This window comes from Electrona antarctica (genome assembly GCF_951216825.1).
Source record: "Electrona antarctica genome assembly, contig: SUPER_10_unloc_2, whole genome shotgun sequence".
NCBI lineage: Eukaryota > Metazoa > Chordata > Actinopteri > Myctophiformes > Myctophidae > Electrona > Electrona antarctica.
This window is the reverse complement of record NW_027638777.1, coordinates 333,484-348,942: the sequence shown is the minus strand read 5'-3', so window position 1 is coordinate 348,942 and position 15,459 is coordinate 333,484.

The window sequence follows — 15,459 nt, the reverse complement described above, 5'->3', positions numbered from 1 at the left end:
TCTATGAAGATAAAAACATACATGATGATACATGATGACAAAGGATCAAACTAAGTGCAGGAAAATGAGTTCCAATTACACAACTATTAGATGCATATTAATGAATATGACCTTTTAGTTTGTGGCAAATGTGGATAGACAATGATGCTCACATTGTTCTATCAATAACCTACCAGCAGGTAATAATTCAGGTTGAAAAACAATACAAAACATAGGATAAAACAAGAATATGTTTTAAATCATGTGTGCACTAGCTTTGTGACGTTTTAAACTTTGTGGGTGACTAAAAGCCTTTCCGCACTGGTCACACGGTTTAGTTCCTGTGTGACTTCTCTGGTGACTAATTAAGTGAGGTTTTGACACAAAGTTTTTTCCACACTGGTCACAGTGGTAGGGTTTAATTCCTGTATGAATCATTTTGTGTGTAATAAGGCTGGATAGTTCAGTGAAGTATTTTTCACACTGATCACATTCAAATGGTTTTTCTCCAGTGTGAATTCTCTGGTGTATTTTAAGGCTGTCCATCCTAGTGAAGTGTTTTCCACACTGATCACATCCATATGGTTTCTCACCTGTGTGAATTCTCTGGTGGCTTTTAAGGTGTCCCATTCTAGTGTACTGTTTTCCACACTGATCACATCCATAGAGTTTCTCACCTGTGTGAATTCTCTGGTGGCTTTTAAGGTGCTCCCTTCTAGTGAAGTGTTTTCCACACTGATCACATCCATATGGTTTCTCTCCAGTGTGAATTCTCTGGTGTGTTGTAAGGTGGGTCTTTGTAGTGAAGTGTTTTCCACACTGGTCACACCTGGGATTTTCCCCGGTGTGAATTCTCTGGTGCTGTATTAATTCAGCATTTGTCTTAAAATTGCTCCCACATGCGTCACAGTGGTATGGTCTTTCTCCAGTGTGAATTCTCTGGTGAGTTTTAAGGCCAGATATGTGAGTGAACCTTTTTCCACACTGGTCACATCTGTGTTGTTTTGGTTTAGCCAAGCTTGTCTGTTCATTTACTGCAGGTAGGACAGGGAAGCCAGACGGAAGACGCAACACTGCATTGAAAACAAAGACAAAGGGAAGATGTTGAGACATTGAAAGATAAACTAATTTAGGAATTTAACATTACAATTAAAACGGTTTTGGAATCATTTGTATGTGCCTAAATAAATACACAATGTAATCCAAGTGTAATTAATTTTCTTAAATGTTTGTTGGCCTTTTAAAGTCAAAGCTAACAGATACACCCCTCCAAATGCATTAACAATGTAATAGAGAAAAAGTTAGAGTAATACTAAAGCATTTATCAAATTCTTATTAGTTATGCAAAACAAGTGTGAGATATAAAATAGACTACATTTAGCTTGATTTGATCTAACCTTCAACAAAGCTATATGACAAAATAAAATAAAATAACTTACAGAGTTCCTCCTGTTCAGCAGAACTGTTCTGGGTGGGGTTGAGACAGTTCATCTTCAGCAGAAGTCTGGAGTCCACAGTAAGTTCTGGATGAGTTGTGGAGACATTACAACTGCACACTCTTCTTATACTAGAGAGCCTGAGGTGGAACCACTAAGGGCTTGCAATGATTGGCCAAAGAGGAGAACAAAGGAACCTCTCTCCACCAATCAAAACCTCAGTCTAGGTTCAGTATTACCCTCAACACAAAATTATTTTCATACAATTTTACCTAAGTAGGAATTAATAATTGCATAATGTTAATACATTGACACGTGACAATACAAATTATTTATAAATTATTGTACATAAGCTAAAGCTTAGGTCGACGTTTCGTTCATCCGGACAGTCACTGATGAAGGTCTAAGCAACCTGGCAAGTTTCTGACAGTGTGCAGGTCCTCTTCTTTGTTTTCAAAGATACAATTTTTTAACATATATGCACTATTGCCCTACACACCTGTCACCGACCTTTTGTGTGCATCAGCCTTTTGCTATAAAACCTGTAATGGTGTGTAGACTATGGTGTGTATTATTCTAAATTGTAAATTGTGACTAAAATGAATACTTCTATCGTGTTCCTTACAGTAATAGTTTGGTATGTAGGGTGTAAAATGAAGCAGTTCTTGTCACTATTTTGTTCACATTATGGACTAGATGTCCATAATCAATGGCAGTGTGCTGTGATAACCTGTAATGAACACACATAAGGGACCTGTAGCTGGCAAACCTTTATTTGAAAAAAAAGAAGACAAGTATGGACATATATTTTTACAGAGTCAATCTTTGCCTTTACAATCCAACATTCAATGCAGACAGACAATGACATAGAATCTAATAAGTGATCAAACTAATACACTACTATTGCATGCAATCATGTGTATCATGTATCTAGCTGGACTAATTTGGTGATCATTGTGTCAACGCATTTGGCTTCTTTGGGGGGGATGCGTCCTCATGTGTGTTTTTAGACTGCTAATCTGACTAAAGCCCCTTTCACAAACCTTACACTCAAAGGGCTTTTCCCCTGTATGAGTCACCATGTGTTTTTTTAGAGAACTCTTTTGACTACATCCTTTGCCACAAACTGTACACTCAAAGGGCTTTACCCCTGTATGAGTCATCATGTGTTTTTTAAGACGATCCATTAGAACAAAGCCTTTGTCACAGACTGTACAAGTAAAGGGCCTTTCCCCTCTATGAATCATCATGTGTGATTTTAGACGTTCCATTCGAACAAAGCCTGTGTCGCAGACTGTACAATTATAGGGCTTTTCCCTTGCATTAATCATTGTGTGCGTCTTCAGATGTCCCTCATGATTAAACATTACATTATTGACTACAGGTTATGTTTGTATGTATTCAGCATGATCTTCACCTTTCACTGATAGTAATGGCAGCATTGATCCACCATCATCCTCTGGTCTTTGAAGTAGCTCCTCCTGTTCTTCTTTAATCTGTGGAGACTCTGGTTCTGTTTGGACAAGATTGGAGGTTCTCTCTGGCTGCTGCTCAGTGAATACAGAAGATTAATAAATAGAAAACCATTAGATCATGACCTACATTCAATCATACAGTGTTGTCTTTCTGTTGGTCAGGAGCTGGAGTGTACAACCAGTTATGTAGTTGTGGATGGAGGAAACTTGATAACTGATGTTAGTCCCCTATCTGTCCCAATGTCCTTTTGATTCCAGTGTGAAATGCCATGTAAAGGATTGTTTTTTAAAGGACCACTTCACACCACTTTTTCTTAACTGCCCACAGCCATCATATATGGTCCCGGGCAGGACACACCCAACAATAGAACACAACTGACTAATCACTGCTCCCAACCAACAACAAGGCAATTCAATGTGTTTTATTTAACATTAAGCAAATGAAAAAAGGACAATCACATTTGTTTTATAAAAAGAAAAGTATACCCCAAACCTGGTTGTCTTAATAGAAAACACATATTCAGGACACAGATTAAAATAACTAAAACAATGGGGGGACACATAAATAAATTAGTAAAAGAGCAAAAACAATTAGAAAATAAATGAAAAAGAGAAATGGTCAGTGTATGAGAATGAGTAAAACATCTCAATGAAATGCAGCAGATATAAAATAACACTGTAGTTGCAGAGCTGCAGTTTTCAGTGAGTTTGTTCCAGATTGTGACAAATAAACGGAACTGAAATGTTTATTCTAGGGTCATGAAGCAACCCTTTCCCAGATGATCTTAGAGGTATGGGTGACATTGACATATGGCAAAACATTGCAGTGTTAACATTTAAGAACTACATGTTCAACTTTATTTGTATTACTAAAGCAGTGTTCTGAATGACCACTAGTCAAGCCTATAAGAGTAATACTTTTGTCTAGATCATATTTAATCTGACTTTGCTGGTGATAATGTGGCTGTTTACAGTACTGATTCCATGACTATATTAAGGTTTAAAGCTGCACTGAGTTTAAAGCTGTAGGCCTATATCTTATACACAAATGGCTGTGAGTCGCCACACCAACAGATGCATTATTGCATATGCTGCTTGATGATGATGAAGTTGCTCATGGCCAAGTTCTTGAGTGTCCTGGTGTGGGGATGCTTTTCTCCAATTGAATGTCGCAAAAACCAAGGAGATGTGTGTTTACTTCAGGAGACCCCCCCCCCAGTTCCCCAGAGACAGCAAGCTATCATCTCAGAAATGTTTGACATCTGAAACATTTTCTAAATATGAATTTAAGCACATGCTACTTGTGTCTGATTTTACTTCAGTCATGCTAGTGTTAGATTGAGAGTGAACAGTGTGAATGGGTGTTTTTGTAATTTGCAAACTGTTCCAGGACTGACTCGATAGTCCATCGATACCAACTGGTCAATATGAAAGACATTTAAATAGCCAATGTGGAAGCTGACAACACATTGTAAATACCATCGAAACAGGTTGGACAGTATATGCACACTGTGTAGTGATTAACTTTATTTGAAAGAGAAAAACATACTTTACAATGCATTCTATGAAGATAAAAACATATATACAAAACAACAAATTATCAAACTAAGTGAAGGAAAATGTACTATGATAATATGTTAGTCCATGGTGCACACATAGTCCACCAAGACCAAGAGTAACTGGTACATCTGAAAGACATGTTTCATTCATACAAATTGTCAGATAACATCAACTCACTTCGTTTTCACAATGGACCCCAGGAAGAATAGTCTCCACTACGGTGTAGACTAATGGGAATCCTTAATAAACGGAATTAAACAAAACTGTAACATTAAGACTCATTACTCCCGTCATGTTCAATGTAGCATTAGTTAAAATAAAAGGTGTGTAGATGAATCCTCCTATGGTGTTCCTTACAGTACTAGTTTGGTATGCAGGATGTAAAATGAAGCCGTTCTTGTCACTGTATTGTTCACAGTACAAGATGTCCATAATTAAAGGAAGTTAAACACATGTGTTGTGATGACCTTTCTGTAATGAACACACATAAAGGACCTTTAGCTGGCAAAACTTTATTTGAAAAAGAAGAAAAATATGGACATATTAGTAAATTAGTAAATCTTTGCCATTGCAATTCAACATTTAAATAGCCAATGTGGAAGCTGACAACACATTGTAAATGCCAATACGCAAAAAGACAATGCATTCTATGAAGATAAAAACATACATGATGATACATGATGACAAAGGATCAAACTAAGTGCAGGAAAATGAGTTCCAATTACACAACTATTAGATGCATATTAATGAATATGACCTTTTAGTTTGTGGCAAATGTGGATAGACAATGATGCTCACATTGTTCTATCAATAACCTACCAGCAGGTAATAATTCAGGTTGAAAAACAATACAAAACATAGGATAAAACAAGAATATGTTTTAAATCATGTGTGCACTAGCTTTGTGACGTTTTAAACTTTGTGGGTGACTAAAAGCCTTTCCGCACTGGTCACACGGTTTAGTTCCTGTGTGACTTCTCTGGTGACTAATTAAGTGAGGTTTTGACACAAAGTTTTTTCCACACTGGTCACAGTGGTAGGGTTTAATTCCTGTATGAATCATTTTGTGTGTAATAAGGCTGGATAGTTCAGTGAAGTATTTTTCACACTGATCACATTCAAATGGTTTTTCTCCAGTGTGAATTCTCTGGTGTATTTTAAGGCTGTCCATCCTAGTGAAGTGTTTTCCACACTGATCACATCCATATGGTTTCTCACCTGTGTGAATTCTCTGGTGGCTTTTAAGGTGTCCCATTCTAGTGTACTGTTTTCCACACTGATCACATCCATAGAGTTTCTCACCTGTGTGAATTCTCTGGTGGCTTTTAAGGTGCTCCCTTCTAGTGAAGTGTTTTCCACACTGATCACATCCATATGGTTTCTCTCCAGTGTGAATTCTCTGGTGTGTTGTAAGGTGGGTCTTTGTAGTGAAGTGTTTTCCACACTGGTCACACCTGGGATTTTCCCCGGTGTGAATTCTCTGGTGCTGTATTAATTCAGCATTTGTCTTAAAATTGCTCCCACATGCGTCACAGTGGTATGGTCTTTCTCCAGTGTGAATTCTCTGGTGAGTTTTAAGGCCAGATATGTGAGTGAACCTTTTTCCACACTGGTCACATCTGTGTTGTTTTGGTTTAGCCAAGCTTGTCTGTTCATTTACTGCAGGTAGGACAGGGAAGCCAGACGGAAGACGCAACACTGCATTGAAAACAAAGACAAAGGGAAGATGTTGAGACATTGAAAGATAAACTAATTTAGGAATTTAACATTACAATTAAAACGGTTTTGGAATCATTTGTATGTGCCTAAATAAATACACAATGTAATCCAAGTGTAATTAATTTTCTTAAATGTTTGTTGGCCTTTTAAAGTCAAAGCTAACAGATACACCCCTCCAAATGCATTAACAATGTAATAGAGAAAAAGTTAGAGTAATACTAAAGCATTTATCAAATTCTTATTAGTTATGCAAAACAAGTGTGAGATATAAAATAGACTACATTTAGCTTGATTTGATCTAACCTTCAACAAAGCTATATGACAAAATAAAATAAAATAACTTACAGAGTTCCTCCTGTTCAGCAGAACTGTTCTGGGTGGGGTTGAGACAGTTCATCTTCAGCAGAAGTCTGGAGTCCACAGTAAGTTATTTTTATAAAACAAATGTGATTGTCCTTTTTTCATTTGCTTAATGTTAAATAAAACACATTGAATTGCCTTGTTGTTGGTTGGGAGCAGTGATTAGTCAGTTGTGTTCTATTGTTGGGTGTGTCCTGCCCGGGACCATATATGATGGCTGTGGGCAGTTAAGAAAAAGTGGTGTGAAGTGGTCCTTTAAAAAACAATCCTTTACATGGCATTTCACACTGGAATCAAAAGGACATTGGGACAGATAGGGGACTAACATCAGTTATCAAGTTTCCTCCATCCACAACTACATAACTGGTTGTACACTCCAGCTCCTGACCAACAGAAAGACAACACTGTATGATTGAATGTAGGTCATGATCTAATGGTTTTCTATTTATTAATCTTCTGTATTCACTGAGCAGCAGCCAGAGAGAACCTCCAATCTTGTCCAAACAGAACCAGAGTCTCCACAGATTAAAGAAGAACAGGAGGAGCTACTTCAAAGACCAGAGGATGATGGTGGATCAATGCTGCCATTACTATCAGTGAAAGGTGAAGATCATGCTGAATACATACAAACATAACCTGTAGTCAATAATGTAATGTTACTTACTGTAATTTGCAAACTGTTCCAGGACTGACTCGATAGTCCATCGATACCAACTGGTCAATATGAAAGACATTTAAATAGCCAATGTGGAAGCTGACAACACATTGTAAATACCATCGAAACAGGTTGGACAGTATATGCACACTGTGTAGTGATTAACTTTATTTGAAAGAGAAAAACATACTTTACAATGCATTCTATGAAGATAAAAACATATATACAAAACAACAAATTATCAAACTAAGTGAAGGAAAATGTACTATGATAATATGTTAGTCCATGGTGCACACATAGTCCACCAAGACCAAGAGTAACTGAGTAACATATATCACCTTGAACACCCTGAACAATGCTACTTATAACAATAATGTAGAATAAAATATGACACTTGTTCTTTGATGCTTGTTCTTTGTATAACGAAAGTGAAATGTTAATGTTTGTAGTAAAATATGTGATAAGCTGACTGGGACATGTTATGCCAATATGCAGTGTACCACTCTGATGATGTGCTTCAATGGGTTTCACACATTATAATCAGTCAGATTGAGAGTGAACAGTGTGAATGGGTGTTTTTGTAATTTGCAAACTGTTCCAGGACTGACTCGATAGTCCATCGATACCAACTGGTCAATATGAAAGACATTTAAATAGCCAATGTGGAAGCTGACAACACATTGTAAATACCATCGAAACAGGTTGGACAGTATATGCACACTGTGTAGTGATTAACTTTATTTGAAAGAGAAAAACATACTTTACAATGCATTCTATGAAGATAAAAACATATATACAAAACAACAAATTATCAAACTAAGTGAAGGAAAATGTACTATGATAATATGTTAGTCCATGGTGCACACATAGTCCACCAAGACCAAGAGTAACTGGTACATCTGAAAGACATGTTTCATTCATACAAATTGTCAGATAACATCAACTCACTTCGTTTTCACAATGGACCCCAGGAAGAATAGTCTCCACTACGGTGTAGACTAATGGGAATCCTTAATAAACGGAATTAAACAAAACTGTAACATTAAGACTCATTACTCCCGTCATGTTCAATGTAGCATTAGTTAAAATAAAAGGTGTGTAGATGAATCCTCTTATGGTGTTCCTTACAGTACTAGTTTGGTATGCAGGATGTCAAATGAAGCCGTTCTTGTCACTGTATTGTTCACAGTACAAGATGTCCATAATTAAAGGAAGTTAAACACATGTGTTGTGATGACCTTTCTGTAATGAACACACATAAAGGACCTTTAGCTGGCAAAACTTTATTTGAAAAAGAAGAAAAATATGGACATATTAGTAAATTAGTAAATCTTTGCCATTGCAATTCAACATTTAAATAGCCAATGTGGAAGCTGACAACACATTGTAAATGCCAATACGCAAAAAGACAATGCATTCTATGAAGATAAAAACATACATGATGATACATGATGACAAAGGATCAAACTAAGTGCAGGAAAATGAGTTCCAATTACACAACTATTAGATGCATATTCATGAATATGACCTTTTAGTTTGTGGCAAATGTGGATAGACAATGATGCTCACATTGTTCTATCAATAACCTACCAGCAGGTAATAATTCAGGTTGAAAAACAATACAAAACATAGGATAAAACAAGAATATGTTTTAAATCATGTGTGCACTAGCTTTGTGACGTTTTAAACTTTGTGGGTGACTAAAAGCCTTTCCGCACTGGTCACACGGTTTAGTTCCTGTGTGACTTCTCTGGTGACTAATTAAGTGAGGTTTTGACACAAAGTTTTTTCCACACTGGTCACAGTGGTAGGGTTTAATTCCTGTATGAATCATTTTGTGTGTAATAAGGCTGGATAGTTCAGTGAAGTATTTTTCACACTGATCACATTCAAATGGTTTTTCTCCAGTGTGAATTCTCTGGTGTATTTTAAGGCTGTCCATCCTAGTGAAGTGTTTTCCACACTGATCACATCCATATGGTTTCTCACCTGTGTGAATTCTCTGGTGGCTTTTAAGGTGTCCCATTCTAGTGTACTGTTTTCCACACTGATCACATCCATAGAGTTTCTCACCTGTGTGAATTCTCTGGTGGCTTTTAAGGTGCTCCCTTCTAGTGAAGTGTTTTCCACACTGATCACATCCATATGGTTTCTCTCCAGTGTGAATTCTCTGGTGTGTTGTAAGGTGGGTCTTTGTAGTGAAGTGTTTTCCACACTGGTCACACCTGGGATTTTCCCCGGTGTGAATTCTCTGGTGCTGTATTAATTCAGCATTTGTCTTAAAATTGCTCCCACATGCGTCACAGTGGTATGGTCTTTCTCCAGTGTGAATTCTCTGGTGAGTTTTAAGGCCAGATATGTGAGTGAACCTTTTTCCACACTGGTCACATCTGTGTTGTTTTGGTTTAGCCAAGCTTGTCTGTTCATTTACTGCAGGTAGGACAGGGAAGCCAGACGGAAGACGCAACACTGCATTGAAAACAAAGACAAAGGGAAGATGTTGAGACATTGAAAGATAAACTAATTTAGGAATTTAACATTACAATTAAAACGGTTTTGGAATCATTTGTATGTGCCTAAATAAATACACAATGTAATCCAAGTGTAATTCATTTTCTTAAATGTTTGTTGGCCTTTTAAAGTCAAAGCTAACAGATACACCCCTCCAAATGCATTAACAATGTAATAGAGAAAAAGTTAGAGTAATACTAAAGCATTTATCAAATTCTTATTAGTTATGCAAAACAAGTGTGAGATATAAAATAGACTACATTTAGCTTGATTTGATCTAACCTTCAACAAAGCTATATGACAAAATAAAATAAAATAACTTACAGAGTTCCTCCTGTTCAGCAGAACTGTTCTGGGTGGGGTTGAGACAGTTCATCTTCAGCAGAAGTCTGGAGTCCACAGTCAGTTCTGGATGAGTTGTGGAGACATTACAACTGCACACTCTTCTTATACTAGAGAGCCTGAGGTGGAACCACTAAGGGCTTGCAATGATTGGCCAAAGAGGAGAACAAAGGAACCTCTCTCCACCAATCAAAACCTCAGTCTAGGTTCAGTATTACCCTCAACACAAAATTATTTTCATACAATTTTAGTAGGAAAGTAGGAATTAATAATTGCATAATGTTAATACATTGACACGTGACAATACAAATTATTTATAAATTATTGTACATAAGCTAAAGCTTAGGTCGACGTTTCGTTCATCCGGACAGTCACTGATGAAGGTCTAAGCAACCTGGCAAGTTTCTGACAGTGTGCAGGTCCTCTTCTTTGTTTTCAAAGATACCATTTTTTAACATATATGCACTATTGCCCTACACACCTGTCACCGACCTTTTGTGTGCATCAGCCTTTTGCTATAAAACCTGTAATGGTGTGTAGACTATGGTGTGTATTATTCTAAATTGTAAATTGTGACTAAAATGAATACTTCTATCGTGTTCCTTACAGTAATAGTTTGGTATGTAGGGTGTAAAATGAAGCAGTTCTTGTCACTATTTTGTTCACATTATGGACTAGATGTCCATAATCAATGGCAGTGTGCTGTGATAACCTGTAATGAACACACATAAGGGACCTGTAGCTGGCAAACCTTTATTTGAAAAAAAAGAAGACAAGTATGGACATATATTTTTACAGTCAATCTTTGCCTTTACAATCCAACATTCAATGCAGACAGACAATGACATAGAATCTAATAAGTGATCAAACTAATACACTACTATTGCATGCAATCATGTGTATCATGTATCTAGCTGGACTAATTTGGTGATAATTGTGTCAACGCATTTGGCTTCTTTGGGGGGGATGCGTCCTCATGTGTGTTTTTAGACTGCTAATCTGACTAAAGCCCCTTTCACAAACCTTACACTCAAAGGGCTTTTCCCCTGTATGAGTCACCATGTGTTTTTTTAGAGAACTCTTTTGACTACATCCTTTGCCACAAACTGTACACTCAAAGGGCTTTACCCCTGTATGAGTCATCATGTGTTTTTTAAGACGATCCATTAGAACAAAGCCTTTGTCACAGACTGTACAAGTAAAGGGCCTTTCCCCTCTATGAATCATCATGTGTGATTTTAGACGTTCCATTCGAACAAAGCCTGTGTCGCAGACTGTACAATTATAGGGCTTTTCCCTTGCATTAATCATTGTGTGCGTCTTCAGATGTCCCTCATGATTAAACATTACATTATTGACTACAGGTTATGTTTGTATGTATTCAGCATGATCTTCACCTTTCACTGATAGTAATGGCAGCATTGATCCACCATCATCCTCTGGTCTTTGAAGTAGCTCCTCCTGTTCTTCTTTAATCTGTGGAGACTCTGGTTCTGTTTGGACAAGATTGGAGGTTCTCTCTGGCTGCTGCTCAGTGAATACAGAAGATTAATAAATAGAAAACCATTAGATCATGACCTACATTCAATCATACAGTGTTGTCTTTCTGTTGGTCAGGAGCTGGAGTGTACAACCAGTTATGTAGTTGTGGATGGAGGAAACTTGATAACTGATGTTAGTCCCCTATCTGTCCCAATGTCCTTTTGATTCCAGTGTGAAATGCCATGTAAAGGATTGTTTTTTAAAGGACCACTTCACACCACTTTTTCTTAACTGCCCACAGCCATCATATATGGTCCCGGGCAGGACACACCCAACAATAGAACACAACAACTGACTAATCACTGCTCCCAACCAACAACAAGGCAATTCAATGTGTTTTATTTAACATTAAGCAAATGAAAAAAGGACAATCACATTTGTTTTATAAAAAGAAAAGTATAACCCAAACCTGGTTGTCTTAATAGAAAACACATATTCAGCACACAGATTAAAATAACTAAAACAATGGGGGGACACACAAATAAATTAGTAAAAGAGCAAAAACAATTAGAAAATAAATGAAAAAGAGAAATGGTCAGTGTATGAGAATGAGTAAAACATCTCAATGAAATGCAGCAGATATAAAATAACACTGTAGTTGCAGAGCTGCAGTTTTCAGTGAGTTTGTTCCAGATTGTGACAAATAAACGGAACAGAAATGTTTATTCTAGGGTCATGAAGCAACCCTTTCCCAGATGATCTTAGAGGTATGGGTGACATTGACATATGGCAAAACATTGCAGTGTTAACATTTAAGAACTACATGTTCAACTTTATTTGTATTACTAAAGCAGTGTTCTGAATGACCACTAGTCAAGCCTATAAGATTAATACTTTTTTCTAGATCATATTTAATCTGACTTTGCTGGTGATAATGTGGCTGTTTACAGTACTGATTCCATGACTATATTAAGGTTTAAAGCTGCACTGAGTTTAAAGCTGTAGGCCTATATCTTATACACAAATGACTGTGAGTCGCCACGCCAACAGATGCATTATTGCATATGCTGCTTGATGATGATGAAGTTGCTCATGGCCAAGTTCTTGAGTGTCCTGGTGTGGGGATGCTTTTCTCCAATTGAATGTCGCAAAAACCAAGGAGATGTGTGTTTACTTCAGGAGACCCCCCCCCCAGTTCCCCAGAGACAGCAAGCTATCATCTCAGAAATGTTTGACATCTGAAACATTTTCTAAATATGAATTTAAGCACATGCTACTTGTGTCTGATTTTACTTCAGTCATGCTAGTGTTAAAAAAAACAATAGAGCCAAATGATCCGCTAGCCTACAGGGAGGGAATACATTTGTCTTTGGTCAGCAGATGCTCTGCGCCACTCTGATACATGTTTACCATATATCACCTTGAACACCCTGAACAATGCTACTTATAACAATAATGTAGAATAAAATATGACACTTGTTCTTTGATGCTTGTTCTTTGTATAACTAAAGTGAAATGTTAATGTTTGTAGTAAAATATGTGATAAGCTGACTGGGACATGTTATGCCAATATGCAGTGTACCACTCTGATGATGTGCTTCAATGGGTTTCACACATTATAATCAGTCAGATTGAGAGTGAACAGTGTGAATGGGTGTTTTTGTAATTTGCAAACTGTTCCAGGACTGACTCGATAGTCCATCGATACCAACTGGTCAATATGAAAGACATTTAAATAGCCAATGTGGAAGCTGACAACACATTGTAAATACCATCGAAACAGGTTGGACAGTATATGCACACTGTGTAGTGATTAACTTTATTTGAAAGAGAAAAACATACTTTACAATGCATTCTATGAAGATAAAAACATATATACAAAACAACAAATTATCAAACTAAGTGAAGGAAAATGTACTATGATAATATGTTAGTCCATGGTGCACACATAGTCCACCAAGACCAAGAGTAACTGGTACATCTGAAAGACATGTTTCATTCATACAAATTGTCAGATAACATCAACTCACTTCGTTTTCACAATGGACCCCAGGAAGAATAGTCTCCACTACGGTGTAGACTAATGGGAATCCTTAATAAACGGAATTAAACAAAACTGTAACATTAAGACTCATTACTCCCGTCATGTTCAATGTAGCATTAGTTAAAATAAAAGGTGTGTAGATGAATCCTCCTATGGTGTTCCTTACAGTACTAGTTTGGTATGCAGGATGTAAAATGAAGCCGTTCTTGTCACTGTATTGTTCACAGTACAAGATGTCCATAATTAAAGGAAGTTAAACACATGTGTTGTGATGACCTTTCTGTAATGAACACACATAAAGGACCTTTAGCTGGCAAAACTTTATTTGAAAAAGAAGAAAAATATGGACATATTAGTAAATTAGTAAATCTTTGCCATTGCAATTCAACATTTAAATAGCCAATGTGGAAGCTGACAACACATTGTAAATGCCAATACGCAAAAAGACAATGCATTCTATGAAGATAAATACATGATGATACATGATGACAAAGGATCAAACTAAGTGCAGGAAAATGAGTTCCAATTACACAACTATTAGATGCATATTCATGAATATGACCTTTTAGTTTGTGGCAAATGTGGATAGACAATGATGCTCACACTGTTCTATCAATAACCTACCAGCAGGTAATAATTCAGGTTGAAAAACAATACAAAACATAGGATAAAACAAGAATATGTTTTAAATCATGTGTGCACTAGCTTTGTGACGTTTTAAACTTTGTGGGTGACTAAAAGCCTTTCCGCACTGGTCACACGGTTTAGTTCCTGTGTGACTTCTCTGGTGACTAATTAAGTGAGGTTTTGACACAAAGTTTTTTCCACACTGGTCACAGTGGTAGGGTTTAATTCCTGTATGAATCATTTTGTGTGTAATAAGGCTGGATAGTTCAGTGAAGTATTTTTCACACTGATCACATTCAAATGGTTTTTCTCCAGTGTGAATTCTCTGGTGTATTTTAAGGCTGTCCATCCTAGTGAAGTGTTTTCCACACTGATCACATCCATATGGTTTCTCACCTGTGTGAATTCTCTGGTGGCTTTTAAGGTGTCCCATTCTAGTGTACTGTTTTCCACACTGATCACATCCATAGAGTTTCTCACCTGTGTGAATTATCTGGTGGCTTTTAAGGTGCTCCCTTCTAGTGAAGTGTTTTCCACACTGATCACATCCATATGGTTTCTCTCCAGTGTGAATTCTCTGGTGTGTTGTAAGGTGGGTCTTTGTAGTGAAGTGTTTTCCACACTGGTCACACCTGGGATTTTCCCCGGTGTGAATTCTCTGGTGCTGTATTAATTCAGCATTTGTCTTAAAATTGCTCCCACATGCGTCACAGTGGTATGGTCTTTCTCCAGTGTGAATTCTCTGGTGAGTTTTAAGGCCAGATATGTGAGTGAACCTTTTTCCACACTGGTCACATCTGTGTTGTTTTGGTTTAGCCAAGCTTGTCTGTTCATTTACTGCAGGTAGGACAGGGAAGCCAGACGGAAGACGCAACACTGCATTGAAAACAAAGACAAAGGGAAGATGTTGAGACATTGAAAGATAAACTAATTTAGGAATTTAACATTACAATTAAAACGGTTTTGGAATCATTTGTATGTGCCTAAATAAATACACAATGTAATCCAAGTGTAATTAATTTTCTTAAATGTTTGTTGGCCTTTTAAAGTCAAAGCTAACAGATACACCCCTCCAAATGCATTAACAATGTAATAGAGAAAAAGTTAGAGTAATACTAAAGCATTTATCAAATTCTTATTAGTTATGCAAAACAAGTGTGAGATATAAAATAGACTACATTTAGCTTGATTTGATCTAACCTTCAACAAAGCTATATGACAAAATAAAATAAAATAACTTACAGAGTTCCTCCTGTTCAGCAGAACTGT